Genomic DNA, 14,403 nt, shown 5'->3' with positions numbered 1-14,403 from the left:
CAGGAGAGTAACCCTACTGGGGGAGGGGGGGGGGGGGTCACCACAACAGTGCCAGTGCCGTGCTTACTGTACTCCCTGTGCACCCGGAAGCGCCATGTCGCTGCTGACACTCTGGTATTTCTCTATGGTTTTGCCACAGAGTCTTCAAGAAATGCCAGCATGTCCTCAGTCATGTCTGGCTGGGAAGGAGACTGCATGCCATAAGCAGGAACCTGGTAAGCCCGATGTTAGTTCAATTTAGACAGCAGGCAAGAGCTTCCAAGAAGGACCCAAATAAAGCTGCATCCATTCTTCCAGAGATTCAGATTGTGAGTTTCTAGCCCCCTGGGAGCTATCCAGAAACGTTCTATTTGTCCCACACTGCACCAAAGGCCACAACTGCACCCCGAGCCAAAATGGTCTTAGCCGATCTGCATGCAGTAATTGAGTGTAATTACACTGTAATTTGCATATCATTTTCATGAGCTGAACTTAGAGCTGAAAGACATGTTGCTGCTTGCAGACAGGGCTCTTGTTCTATGTTTCCCTCAAACAAGGTTTAGCACTCGGGGAGGGGAATATTAACATTTGGACTTCAAATTCTTGACTGAAGAAGACGAAGAAGAAGAGGACTGCAGATTTATACCCCACTCTTCTCTCTGAATCAGAGTCTCAGAGCGTCTTACAATCTCTATCTTCTTCCCCCACAACAGACACCCTGTGAGGTGGGTGGGGCTGAGAGAGCTCTCCCAGAAGCTGCCTTTTCAAGGACAACTCATGCAAGTGCTATGGCTAACCCAAGGCCATTCCAGCAGGTGCAAGTGGAGGAGTGGGGAATCAAACTCAGTTCTCCCAGATAAGAGTCTGTGCACTTAACCGCTACACCAAACTGGCTCTCTGGTGGCGTTGAGGGGATGTGCTTATTAATGAATATTCATTTGGAGGTACTGCAATATAGAAACCTCTGGTTCCTAATTCAGATTTTAAAAACCCAAAAAACTAGTAGTTCAGGCTTTATTTGTTTGTGGTTCTTCAGCATCCTGCAACTCCATTTCTTGAGGGATCACTGAAATCAGAACGGCTAGAGAAGTGTTTAAAATTTTATTTATTTATTTATTTATTACTTTACATTTATATCCCGCCCTCTCCGCAAGCGGACTCAGGGCGGCTTACAATATCATAAAAACAATCAATTCCATAAAACATATAAAACCATAATTCACTTATCAGTTTAGAACTATTTGCGCTGTCTCAATCCAGTCTGGCGGTATTGGGTTCTGACTATGATCGCCAGCTTCTGTAGGATGTCCGGTGGCAGCCCATTTTCAGTCAACCAGAAAAGCCTGTCTAAACAGTTCGGTCTTACAGGCCCTGCGGAACGCCGACAAATCCCGCAGGGCCCTTATAGCTTCTGGGAGGGTGTTCCAGAGTTCTGGTGCTGCCACCGAGAAAGCCCTGGATCTTTATTTAAACACAAGTCACACACACTAGGATTCTTTTGGGGAGAGGGGGGAAATCTAACAGAAACCTACAGGTTGCCCAAAACGCTCTCTTGCATTAGTTGTGCATTTATTTATACTTGTGCTTAAACAGCCACCTTTAAGTGGATTTTTAATTAGCCTTTCTACTAAAAGTTTTGTGTAAAGAACATGTCTTTCCCTGCCACTGCTTCATTCTCACAACAACCCTGGGAAGAGGGCCAGGCTAAGAGAGAAAGTTTGTCGCTGGCTCGAGATCACCCAGGGAGCTTCGTGGCTGAGGGAGGATCCGAACTCGAGTCTCCACCAACCCTTCCTTAACACGTCTGACCACTACAGCACACCATCTCTCTCTCTACACACACACACACACCAAATATGGTTCAAGATGAGAATTTTCACTACTGAAAAGTAGGAGATCGTAGACTCCTTTGGAATATATAGATGAGAGGGGTTCCTTTCCCCCACCCCAATCCTTTTTAAAAGGATTGAATTGTACACTTTCTTTACCAACATATGGCACCCTTAAGACAAATGAAGTTCAATTCTGGGTATAAGCTTTTGTGTGCATGCGTACTTCTTTTTCAAGGGGAAGGGGGTTATTTTTTAATATGTACATGTGTGTGAGAGCGTGCCTGCAACTGGAACCAGGGGTGGAATTCTAGCAGGCGCTCCTTTGCGTATTAGACCACACCCCCATGATGTAGCCAATCCTCCAAGAGCTTACAAAAAAGAGCCTTGTAAGCTCTTGGGAGGATTGGCTACATCAGGGGTGTGTGGCCTAATATGCAAAGGAGCTCCTGATAGAATTCCACCCCTGCTGGTAACTGACCCCCTACTGGGGGCCTGGAGGATATTCAGGGAGAGGTGGCCGAATAAAGCCTGCCCCTGCCTCCCGGCTGCTGGTATTCCAAAGCGGTCTCCCATCCAAGTATTCACAGAGTTGACCCAGGGCAGGGCTGTGTGCGTGCATACATCTTAAAAGGTTCCAGCGCACTAAAACTTCGTTCTGTCGCTTCAGACGACACGACTCCCCACCTGAATCTATTTACTGATGCGTAACAGGCAAGCCACGTCCACCGACAGCTATGAAACGTTATTCTTTTTCCTCCTTAATGCACAAGGAGGTATTGAGGAGGTTTTCAAAAACAGGACTGGCAGTTTAATATTTCTCAGCACACATTAACATATTCCTGTATTCAAAAGGGTGGCAAAAACCCCCAGATATCACTCCCCCCCCCTTTGCATAGCAAGGTTAAAAGGCTAGGGGGATGCTGACCAGATTTTTATACCAGCCTTCCCGCCCCCCCTTTCTCTGCTGCCACGATCACCACCTTGAGTTAAAAAATCTAGATAATGACCCTGGGTGGGGAGACTTAGTTGTCAACAGCCAAACCAAAATTAGCTTCCCAGCCAAAAAGCTCTCTTTGCCTCGCCTTTTGGGGAAGGAAGCTGAGAGGGGGGGGGGGGGAACATGAAAAGATTCCTCAGTAAACGGAGACAGGAGGCGGCGGGTTACGTTCAAGCAAAGGTGACCCTGCTATTAAAATATTTTTTGAAATAATAAAAATAAAAGTGAGTACTCAAGCTGCTCAAACCTAGCCTCCCCCCCACCCCGAAATTAGGCCCATAAGAACATGTGATTACTAGAAGGGGAGGGGGAGACCTCCACAAACCTCTCTTCCCCCCTTCTCTTCTTTCACTATCAATTATATTTTCCTTCCGTTCACCCTTTACTTGATTCCCTCCCCCCTCATTAAACAATGATGCAATATCCTATCACATTCCAACGTTTCCTGTTAAGAACTGGGTGAAAGTAACCATTATGTCTTTAAAATGTCACCTACACACTGGCTCCTCACCACCACCAAAGTAGTGCAAAAAACAGCTTTCTTCTCGTGGACATCAAATAGCACACTTATGCGCTTGTGCACGTTTGTGTTAGAACACTTCCTAAACCGTTTCATCAAACTTACTTACTGGATTACTGTTTTCATGACCAGAGTCACGAACAGCAGGTCCTCACCCCACAAAACAAAAGCCTAAAAATTACTACAAAAGTTACCACACAACTTAGCAGCGGTTGGCTGCCAGAAATTTCGCCACACACAAAGTGTTTCTTTAAATTTATATCTCTGAATAGCCCGGAAGATTTAGCTTCTGAAGAGATATAGCACTGATTAATGGAGAGATCTTTGATCTCAGAATTTGTGGCAGTCAAAAACAGCATGATCCACAGAATTTATTCTTGTTGTTAGTCACAACTGCAGAGTCCAACTGAATACGGAGTTCCACTGAATATTTATTTCATCCAACTGAGGACTTAAGCTTGCACCTGAGACAAACATTAAAGGGTCCAGTGAGTCTCAAATGCAACCCTGTCTTCCTTTGATGGCACGTCACATTTCCACAGCGACAAACTCTCCACCATACAATGCCACAATGCCACGCCTGCGTGGGATGTGGGTGAATACCAAAGCCATGGACAATATGGTTTTAACTGGGGATTGTACTAGTAACTGAGATCACACTTTTTGGTTACTATAAATTAATTACACCGAGGTAACTCCACCCCAACTTAAGCACCAACCCCCAACTCGATTTCTAACCACTTAGGATGCTCAGTCCATTAGGAAACGTGTTAAATAAGGGGGTGGGGAGACAACTTCCTCAAGCACCTTGCCCAGTTATTTGGGACTCTGCATGGGAGAAGAGCCCCCTTCCAAAGATGCTGCCCCACATATGCCCCTAACCCTAGCTGCACTTTTCTCATTGAAGGAGGGCAAAGAGGAAATAAATTGCACAACCAGACTCCAAAATTGAGTGTTCAAATGATACACTAGTAGGCTGAAGTCAAAAATAACACACTACACCCCTCTCTGTGGAAGGCCCAGACAATATACAAATTGGGGCTATGATAAACACTATTTAAATGCGGCTGAGGTGAATTCATGAGTATCTTAATCTAGGTTAAGCGAATCTGTGTATGCATCCTACCAGATGCAACAGGTTTTGACATATGTTTTCAGTGCTGATTTTAGATCTCATATCCCTGAAGAAGGCTTAAAATGGGAGAATTTTGCTGACATGAGGCAATGGGGAAGGGGGAGTTATCAGGCTTATCTACAAAGATTCCAGCTTCCTTGTTTCCTATAAAATACCTAGGATATGGAAGAGGACCCTCAGCACCACAATTGTACCAAAAAACCCCAAAAAGTGGGGAAAAGGAGGAAATACCCACAAAATCTCTGAAGAACATTTTTTCACTTACAACCCCAATCCTTCTTGGAGACGCGCCGGCCTCACGTGATTAAATTGCTTAGCCATTCCCTCCAGCTTAACAGCAAGCGAATGTTTTATGAATACGCCCAGTATTTTAATGTTGGTTAAAAGAGCTAATTAAAAGCCAGGGGCCAGAGATCACAAGAGCTGCCAAGCAATCTGAGTTCCCACCATTTTTGCTCAGTGTCTGAAAACAGCAACCAGCCCACATTCTTGGGTCCGAAAGACGCAGTTCCTGAACAGCAGAAAAACTCCCCCCTCCCCAAATGTCCCTTGAAACAACCCCCACAATGAATAGGGAGGATAGCCAGAGAATCACGCCAAGCTATTTGGGGGAAAAGTTAAGGAGGTAAACATGAACTTTACTTTCTTTTGTGGGAATACAAGCTGAACTAAGGCCTCTAGCCTGCGCTTTAGAATATCATTGGGGCTGAAAATAAAACTGGGAAGGAAGGTACTTTGTGACACTTGGCCGGCTGCCAAGTTGCGCTGTGTGGGTCATTCAATCCCGACCAAGAAGAGGGTACACGCTGGCGGTGACCTCTCTCTGGCCTGCTGTCCTCCTCTTTTAGACGGGCTTCCTTCAGAGGTCACTCTGAGACGGCACCAGTAGGAATTCCACTTTTGTCTTTCAGAAGCCACACAGTCTGATACATTTTTTGGCTGAAGGGACTGAGGTCAGGTACCCGAGTCTCTTCAAAACCCAACCCCATAGGAGCCACCGTGGCTGTGAAGATGGAGCCGCTTGATAGCACAAAGCTGATAACCTTGGAATAACCCTTAGTTAATAGTAAAACAGCAGGCAGTCAAGGAGAGCATTACATCGCCTTGACAGAGCAAACAACGCAATAGGAAATATGTGCTCAGGAGACGAGGGTCCACCAAAGGTGTGCTCTGGGTGACACAAATAGCAGCTCTCTTTAGATTACAACCACCAGGAGCCAATTCCCTTCTATTTTGTGTGTGTCTTGGATTACAGCTACTAGGTTCACACAGCATAATGGGTCTGAGGCATTTATGGTCAGTGCTACATGCACTACGGGTTTCTTTGAGTAAATGAGGCAAAGAGCGCATCAAGCCCTACGCAACTGCATGGAATACCCCACAACTGTTGACAAAAAGGCGGGAAGACAATTATATTACAAAATAATTCCCCTCTAAACCATCTAATTTTGGACAACACGTGAACGCCAAAATGCAGAGAAACGCTTGGGACGGTCTAACACCACATTCCCCATCCATTTGCCCATTTGCTGAAAGAAAAGTTTTCCTCACAGTGCCAGAAAATACAAAGGAAAAGGTCCCAAATGAGGCCCTCGGTACTATTCAATGGAGCTGCAAAGAACGGAAAAGGAATTCCGCATTTCTGAAATTCAGGTCTGAAATCATTTTGGATAGAGAGGATCACGGGACGCGTGATGAAAGCACGGAGCTTCCCAAGTGTGCGTTGGGGTCATCTCCCACCTGTCTGAAACTGAATCTCAACCCTTTCACAAGTTCACTAGTCACCACATGACTGAGTCATTAACAGTTACCATGGGGGGGGGGGGGAGGAGAGGAATGTTTGCATGATGTGGTAATAGTGTTTGAAATTTCAGAAATTCAGAGTACTGAAATGATCGTTGCACACTATGCAATGGTCAGCTTCAGACTGTCTGTCCCTCAAGGGAACAGTGATAGTATAAGGCAGGTGGAAAACAGTCTCCATCTTGAGTGAAGGAACTGTGCAAGACAGCTCTCTCCTCCACAAAGCACACAGAGTATCATAAACACAGATCCTCCAGGAAAAAAGGCTTAGATTTGAATCCAGTAGCGCATTAGAGACCAACAAGGTTTTTGGGGGGTATGATCTCGGGCGTCAACACTCCCTTTATCATCTACCCCCCCTCCCCTTAAAGTGCAGGGAAATCGTTGCATGATTCAAACTTTCACATGCATGGATCTCTTACTTGGAGACAAACATGACATTATGAATGACAGGAAGGAGGGGCATATGTCCACCCACCACACCCCATCCATCACGCCCAAGCAGAAGTGGTTGAATCAAGCCTTGAATTATCATTATTCTCAGGGTGGGGTGGGGTGGGGGGGTCATTGAAAATGGAAAGAGCATGCAATGAGGCACCTCGGGGAACTGGTACTGAAACGGAAGTGTTTTCTCCTGGCATGCAGACTTCTTCCAGACCTCTCATGCAAACTTGCTAGTCGTTCCGTGCAACCGCACCTATTTATAGTGACCCATCAGGCTCCATCGCCAGCCCCTTCTATGCAGAAGTAAAACCACCTCACGTGACGAAACCTTCACCACTTCCTTTGGGCAAATTTTATTTAGCAGGCAGTTACACAAATACAGTCCGGCTCACATCATGAGGAGGTTAGGTTAGACTCTTAAAGCATACTTCTGTACACTGGTTGAGACTCCAAGAGCGGGAAAACCATTAGCTTGTAGTCATACAGAAGATTAAAACACACTTGGCAAAAAGTAAGGCTTTGCGCAGAGGAAAGGGGAAGTCACACACAAAACAAATATTATTAGACGTTAAGGCTCACAAAAATGCAAGGATTCTTTATACAAGACAGCTGCTTTTGATAAAGAGTGTGTTTTCAACCAGAACACCAGCCCCACAAAATTCTTAATGGCTGCCACCCAGCTAAAATCAGTCGAAAGCAACGATACTGGAGTTTAAGTGGTGACTAACTCCCTCCATTAGTTTCAAGAGACTTAGTCACGACAAGCTTTCGCTGGATCGGGACCAATAAAGCAAAGTTTGAAACAGCGACGCTTGTGAAATGTCGCCTATATCCGAATCGGGGTGAAACCAAGATGAGTCCATGTGGGTCGATGCTCAAAAAGAAAAGAAAAGAAAAGAAAAATTTTGCTGGTCCCTTAAGGTGCTACCAGGTTTGAATCCAGCTTCTCTTCTTTTTTTGGTTTCTACACAGCTGAGTTACAGGATGCAAACTGTTGCTCCTCTGTTGTGAGGTTTCTACGTCTGTCTAATCTGCCCAACAACATGAAGTCTAACCCTACGTTCCTAAACACATCCAGGACTTCAGGGCTGCCTACAAAATGTCCCCATTTTGTCGATTCCTGCCATATCGCCCTCCTTCCTATGGAAGGAAATAAGAGAGAGAGAGGGAGGAGAGAGAAGCTAGAATGAAAAGCGTTAGAAGCCAAAAACTACATCGGGCGCTTGCCAAGAACTAGTCTCTCTTCACTCGGTTGGCTTGGCTACACACCCCTATGGTCAGATGATGTGCGAGGGGAGCTTCAATACTCCTGGCTCGCCTGGCAGGCAGCCTGCTTTACTTCAAAGTCTCCACACTGCTGTCATCTTACCGTTAACCCCTGATAACCTTGTCCCTTTGCGGAAAGACCCGGGGAGGTTTTGAGGCAAGCCACTGAAAACCAGGCACAAGCTTAACGTATAAAAACACACCTTTCTCTTAACATTCTGTAGCAACCCCTTCGCTGCACTCCGAGTTCAGACAGATCTCTGAATAAAGAATTCTGTGTTGTTGTTGGGTTTTTTTAACAAGCGTCCCTAGTGGTTTAAGAAAACTGACATCAAGGGAAGATTTTTTGATTTGAAACAACAATGCTGAATTGTGAACCAATATGTTTTCTCCTTCGGCTTATAAACTTTTTGTTTAAAGGGGCTGGAATGGAACAAGATCGCTCTAAAGTCATCCCACCCACCCCAGAACTGCTGTTTCTGAACAAGAACGGTCCACTCACAGATTTTAAGTACAGAAACGGCCCACCACAAAGCCAAGACTTGTACTCCACTGTGAAAAGAGGCTGTTTTTTTTTTTTTTAAATTCACCTCTCCACGCTGACACAGATACCAGGAGGGATCAAAAGGCACAACTAAAGCATTTCAGGACTCCTTGCTATTTCGTAATAAAATGTCAGTCAGCTTCCCCTCAGAGATTTTTTTTTGTAGTAAAAACATAAACCAGAGCAGAATTAAAAGTATTTGGTAAATAAGGTATGTTTTGAAGTGGTAACTCAAAAAAGAGAGCTAGAACACAATTGTTTAAGAGCAACTTGCTTTATTATCAACAGAAGGAATCTGTCAAATCGCAAAAGAAACGCAGCGGAACCAAAATGAGATTTTTTTTTAAAAAAAAGAAAACTGGCATCAATGCAAAATATCCCCCTATCCATTTCAGTACTCCTTGAAAATAAAATGTTCACATTCATATAAGCAGACCTCACTTACTCTCAAACCCTCAATTGCCCTCATTTGGTCTCGTTACATCATCAACATCTCATTCAATGCGCGATTTGGGTGGGATTTCCTATGTGAGTATAACTAATGACATCCAGTGTGGTGCAGTATCTGGAAGACCCATGCTCCAATCCCCACTCTGTCCCTGGATGTTTGCTGGGTGACCTTGGGCCAGTCACAAGCTCTCAGCCTAACTCACCTCACAGGGTTGTTGTGAGGAAAAAATGGAGGAGAGGAGAATGACAGAGGTTTTGGAAATGACCTAAGAATCAAGTCATGGTCCCTTTTCTTCCTCCCTCCCCATCAATTCACCTCAACTTCACTTTCTCACATGACTCACAGCAGATGACAGGTATTTTGGGTTAATTTAATACTACAGGATATATACATAGTTTTTTTTAAAAAAAAATGTTTCCACATCTACACAATCGCCAACTAAACCCTCTTGCCAGGTTAACAAACTGAAGATGCTGATGAAAATTAAAACCGAGAACTTGGCTCTCAAAACAGGTCTATTTAGTACTTACTCTTGTAGCCACTGTGTCTGATTTTTTTTAAAAAAACCCAGTAATTATCACAAATAAAACATACAGCAAGGAGACCGCAAGGCACTTCTTATTGGCACTTGAATACAGTCTTGCCCATGGAAATTGTTGGTGAAAAGGTGGAGACGGACAGTATTCTTGTAGTCTGTAAGGGCAGCCGGTACAGCTGCCAGAAATATGAAAATTACTCTCTCAGCTAGGTTCTGAGAAGCTGGGTCAGGACTTATTCCAAGAGCAACCTGTCTCCATTGGAGGACCTGAACAATTCAGTAATGGATTGGGCCTTGGTCCAAAATCCAATTCAACTATGGTAGCCTTGGGCAAATCATGATGTCTAACAATACAATCCTGTGTAGTTATTCCACAGCCTAAGTGCCCTGATTTCAAGGCGTATGGATTAGTAATTTTGGACAGGTCACACCGTCAGGCTCCATTTTCAGGTTGGGACCCACAACCTTCTTGTGCGGCTATCACACTTGAACCCTTGACGGAGCGCTTTATTACATGTGCAGAGAACAAGGGGACCTTCTAAATCTGGAAATCCACCACTCAAATTATTCCAGAGTCCACAATATGGGAGTGTTCTGTGGGTTTTACCATCAGAGAAAAGAATTCACAGTGGTGGAGCCAGGGTTGTTTTTCTGTAGCAGGAACTCTGCATATCAGGCCACACACCCCTTGATGTAGCCAACCCTCCAAGAGCTCACAAGGCTCTTCATACAGGGCCTACTGTAAACTCCAGGAGGATTGGCTACGTAAGAGGGGTGTGGTCTAATATGCAAAGGAGTTCCTGCTACAAAAAAAGCCCTGAGTGGAGACCACCACACCCCAAACTCATCTTTATTCCTTCCATTTCTCTGGTTAAGTTCCCCCCATACTTTGGGAAGATCCTCCCTTTGAAAAACAAGGGTTAAACTAGATCCCAGCGGTGCAATTCGGCCAGTCAATCCAGACTTCTCCCCCCCCCCCGCCCGATCCAAGGCCCTCCCCTTCACCCTGCTAGCCTTTCCCCTCTCTCCCTTCTCTCCAAAGGCCACATAAGACACGGAAAGGGGGGGGCCACTGCCAAGTGAATTAAAGGTCACCCTTGGTGGAACCAGTCGCCTTTGTGAGGACCCCCCACGGGATTAAGTTTTCACATTCAGATCCTTTCTGTTTTTCTCCCCCCCCCCCCAACCTCCCTCCCTCCTCTCTTTTTCTTCCCCTGCCAAAAGAATCAAGCCCCTGGCTCCAGGCTTCCTCCCACCCAGAACTGAGACTCATTCATTAACTGGAACCGCTGCAGCTCGGCCAAAGCCAGCAAGGAAAACAGCAAACAGAGCAAGTGAAAGAGAGAGTCAGATTGGTTATTTTCAAAGGGGGGAAACACTTGGGCAGCGTGTGTGTGTGTGTGTGTGTGTGTGTGTGTGTATCTCTCTTCCCCCCCCCCTCCCCAATGACTCTCATCATTCCATACTGGTTTCCCTACCACATCCTCTTCTCCCCCCACACCTCCGCCATTCATCGGGAAGAGCACTTTTGGCCACATGAAGCAGAACTGGAATAGCATTGGTAACGGTTAAAAAAAAATAAAGGCATCCCCCTTTTAACGAAAAACACCGGGCCTTCTTCAGGCAAATTATGCACATATAAATCTCAATACATGTCCCATCAATGTTTCCCTTTTCCCAGTGTCTTAAGATGCCTGTCTTTGCAGTAAAACACTTTTTTTTAATGAAAAGGGGAGGTGGTATAAATCCTTGGAGAGTTGGTTAGAAATGGCCTGACACCTCCCCGATTCCACGAGGGCTTTTTTTTTTTGTAGCAGGAACTCCTTTGCATATTAGACCACACTCTCCTGATGCAGCCAATCCTCCTGGAGATTACAGGAGGCCCTGTACTAAGAACCCTGTAAGCTCTTGGAGGATTGGCTACATCAGGGGTGTGTGGCCTAATATGCAAAGGAGCTCCTGCTACCCCCCCCCCCCCCCAAAAAAGCCCTGAATTCTACCAAACCACCTGCGGAGGGTAGGGAATTCTATCCTCCTTTGTCTTAAATACCTGAGTGGCACTGATCCAAAATAGACCAGGAGAGGCAGGGTAGTGCAGTGGTTAGACTAAGATCTGGGAGTCCCAAGTTTGCTCCTGCTCTGCCCTGGAAGCTTGCTGGGTGATCTTGGGTCACTCACACGCTCAGCCTAACAGGGTTGTTGTGAGGATAAAATGGAGGACAGAAGGATGTGAGAGCCGCTTGGCCCCCCCACTGGAGAGAAAGGCAGAGCAGAAATGAAGTAAACTAATTAACTATGCTTGGCCCCAGACAGTTTTCAGCAGTGGAGAGCAGGGTTTTGACACCAAAGAAAAGCTCGCAAGCTCATGTCATACACCCCGACTTTAAAGAAACATTTTCAGAGATGTGCCATCAGATAAGTTATTGGCAGGGTTAGAATTCTAGCAGGAGCTCCTTTGCATATTAGGCCACATACCCCTAATGTAGCCAATCCTCCAAGAGCTTACAAAAACTCGCCTCGTAAGCTCTTGGAAGATTGGCTACATCAGGGGTGTGCGGCCTAATATGCAAAGGAGCTCTTGCTAGTGTTCCACCCCTGTTTATTGGATAAATGAAATTTTGGGAAACCTTTTTCTTCCTGCACTGAGAGAGCTGGGCATAACACCCAAATGACAGTCCAGAAAACAGTCTTCTATCACAGCAGGGCAGCAACATGAAAATTACACCGCATTTCAAATAGATATCTTAAAAAAAAAAAAAAAAACTTGCCAGACCAATGCTTTTTAGAATCAGGTCTTGTTTTGAAACAGCCCATGTTTTCTTAGGACCAAACAAGAAGGCCAGATTGCTTCTAACTCCGCTATCTTTCAAAAAGAAAGAAGGAGCATTGTCCTGCGTGCCCCTGCCCATTATTATAAGTGAGATAAGTAACTACAGCTCCTTCCTGAAGATAAAGCAACCTAAGTGCCCCTGATAACAGCTCATCCTAAGCCTTGTCCAAATACACCTTCCAACTACCTAAAACTCCCAAGCGTCCCACAAGAAGAAAAGGCTAGAAGTTCCATAGACCCTCCCCCCTTCGAAAGATCCCAACTGAACGTAAAGACTTCTTCAGTCTCAGAGATGTCAATTGGAAAAATCAAAGAAGGTACTTAGATCTCTCCCACCGAAAGAAGCAAGACTTTCAAAGACCCTTTGCTGTAGCTCAGGGGTGGCAAGCTGCACCTCAGGAGCCACATGCGGCTCTTCCACGCATATTGTGTGGCTCTCAAAGCTCCCACAGCCCGCTTGGAGAATACATTTGGCCAGCTTGGAGAATACATTTAAAGTTGCTTTCTTTCCACCTCTCCCCCTCCCCCATCTTCCTTCCTTCTTTCTCTCGAATATCTGACGTCTTGCAGCTCTCTAACACCTGATCTTTATTCTATGTGGCTCTTACATTAAGCAAGTTCGGCCACCCCTGCTTTTAGCTTCTCCTGTTGGGAGAACGTTAAGAAGAAGAAATGCAACTTTATACTCTGCCCTTCTCCCTGAATCAGAGACTCAGAGCGGCTCACAATCGCCTATGTCTTCTCCCCACATAACAGACACCCTGTGAGGTGGGTGGGGCTGGGAGGGCGCTCACAGCAGCTGCCCTTTCAAGGACAACCTCTGCCAGAGCTCTGGCTGACCCAAGGCCATTCCAGCAGGTGCAAGTGGAGGGGTGGGGAATCAAACCCGGTTCTCCCAGATAAGAGTGTACACTTAACCACTGCACCAAACTGGCTCTCAAGGGGATTCAGCTTTTAAGTGCCCAACAGAGCGATTAGCAAGTCAGGCCAAATTCGAAACAAAGGTTCACCCTGAGCTACAGAACAAGCCCGGGCCTTTGTGAGGCCCTCCCTCTAAAAACCCTCCCATCCTCTTCTCGTTAAACATCTACTATTACACAGCAGTGCAAAACTACAGCAGCAGACACTGAATTTTAAGAGATCAGTCACCCCCCTTAAAAAAAAAAATTCTGGCGCAGTCAAAGTTCAAAACTCAGAATTCAGGGGGAGCAGAATTCTGTCTACTTTCGGGTGCATTCAAAGGGTGAATGCAGTGGTCAGAATCTTGGCAGAAAACAGCTCCCTCTACCCATTCTTCCTGAACTGGACGTAAAGAGATCCTTTAAAAAAAAAATGCATTCCACCAGCAGGCCAGCTATGCTATTTCTTGCAAGCCCCTAAACCCCCCACTCCTCTCTCTCTTTCCCTCGTCTTCAGCAGCAGGTTAGACAAGGAAAGATGCTATCGATACACAACCTTTTGGGGAAGGGCTCCTTTGAAAAAAAAAGCTAGTGAGAAGTGACTCACAAAAGCTCCTACACCCTGCCAAAAATTTTGTTAGCCTTTAAGGTGCTACTGGACTTTTGCTCCTTCCTTTCCTTATTTCATGTCATACATATACTGTGGAACTCCACCCCCTTCTGCATACTCCTCGGGGTTCCCTCCCACTTTAAACACACCCAGAATTCAACTTTGCTGGTCTTCAGGCGTAGAATTCTAGCAGGAGCTCCTTTGCATAATAGGCCATACACCCCTGATGTAGCCAATCTTCCAAGAGCTTACAAGGCTGTTTTTTGTAAGCTCTTGGAGGACTGGCTACCTCAGGGGTGTGTGGCTGAATATGCAAAGGAGTTCCAGCTAGAATTCTACCCCTGCTGTCTCTTAAAGGTACCACTAGAGTCAAACTTTCTTCTCTTGCTTTGAACCGACGAGGCGACCCACCTGAAACTAATATCCTTCATATGGTCGTTCTTTCTCTCTCTGCTTCGCAAACCAACGCTGCCAACTTTCTTTTTGTTTTTACCCACCTTTCCACAGGTCTCCCTTACAACAAAGAGGCCAGGCTGAAAATCATGCAACACCAAA

The sequence above is a fragment of the Heteronotia binoei genome, chromosome 4, assembly GCF_032191835.1.
Source record: "Heteronotia binoei isolate CCM8104 ecotype False Entrance Well chromosome 4, APGP_CSIRO_Hbin_v1, whole genome shotgun sequence".
Taxonomy (NCBI): Eukaryota; Metazoa; Chordata; class Lepidosauria; order Squamata; family Gekkonidae; genus Heteronotia; species Heteronotia binoei.
Note: the sequence above shows the minus strand (reverse complement) of the source record.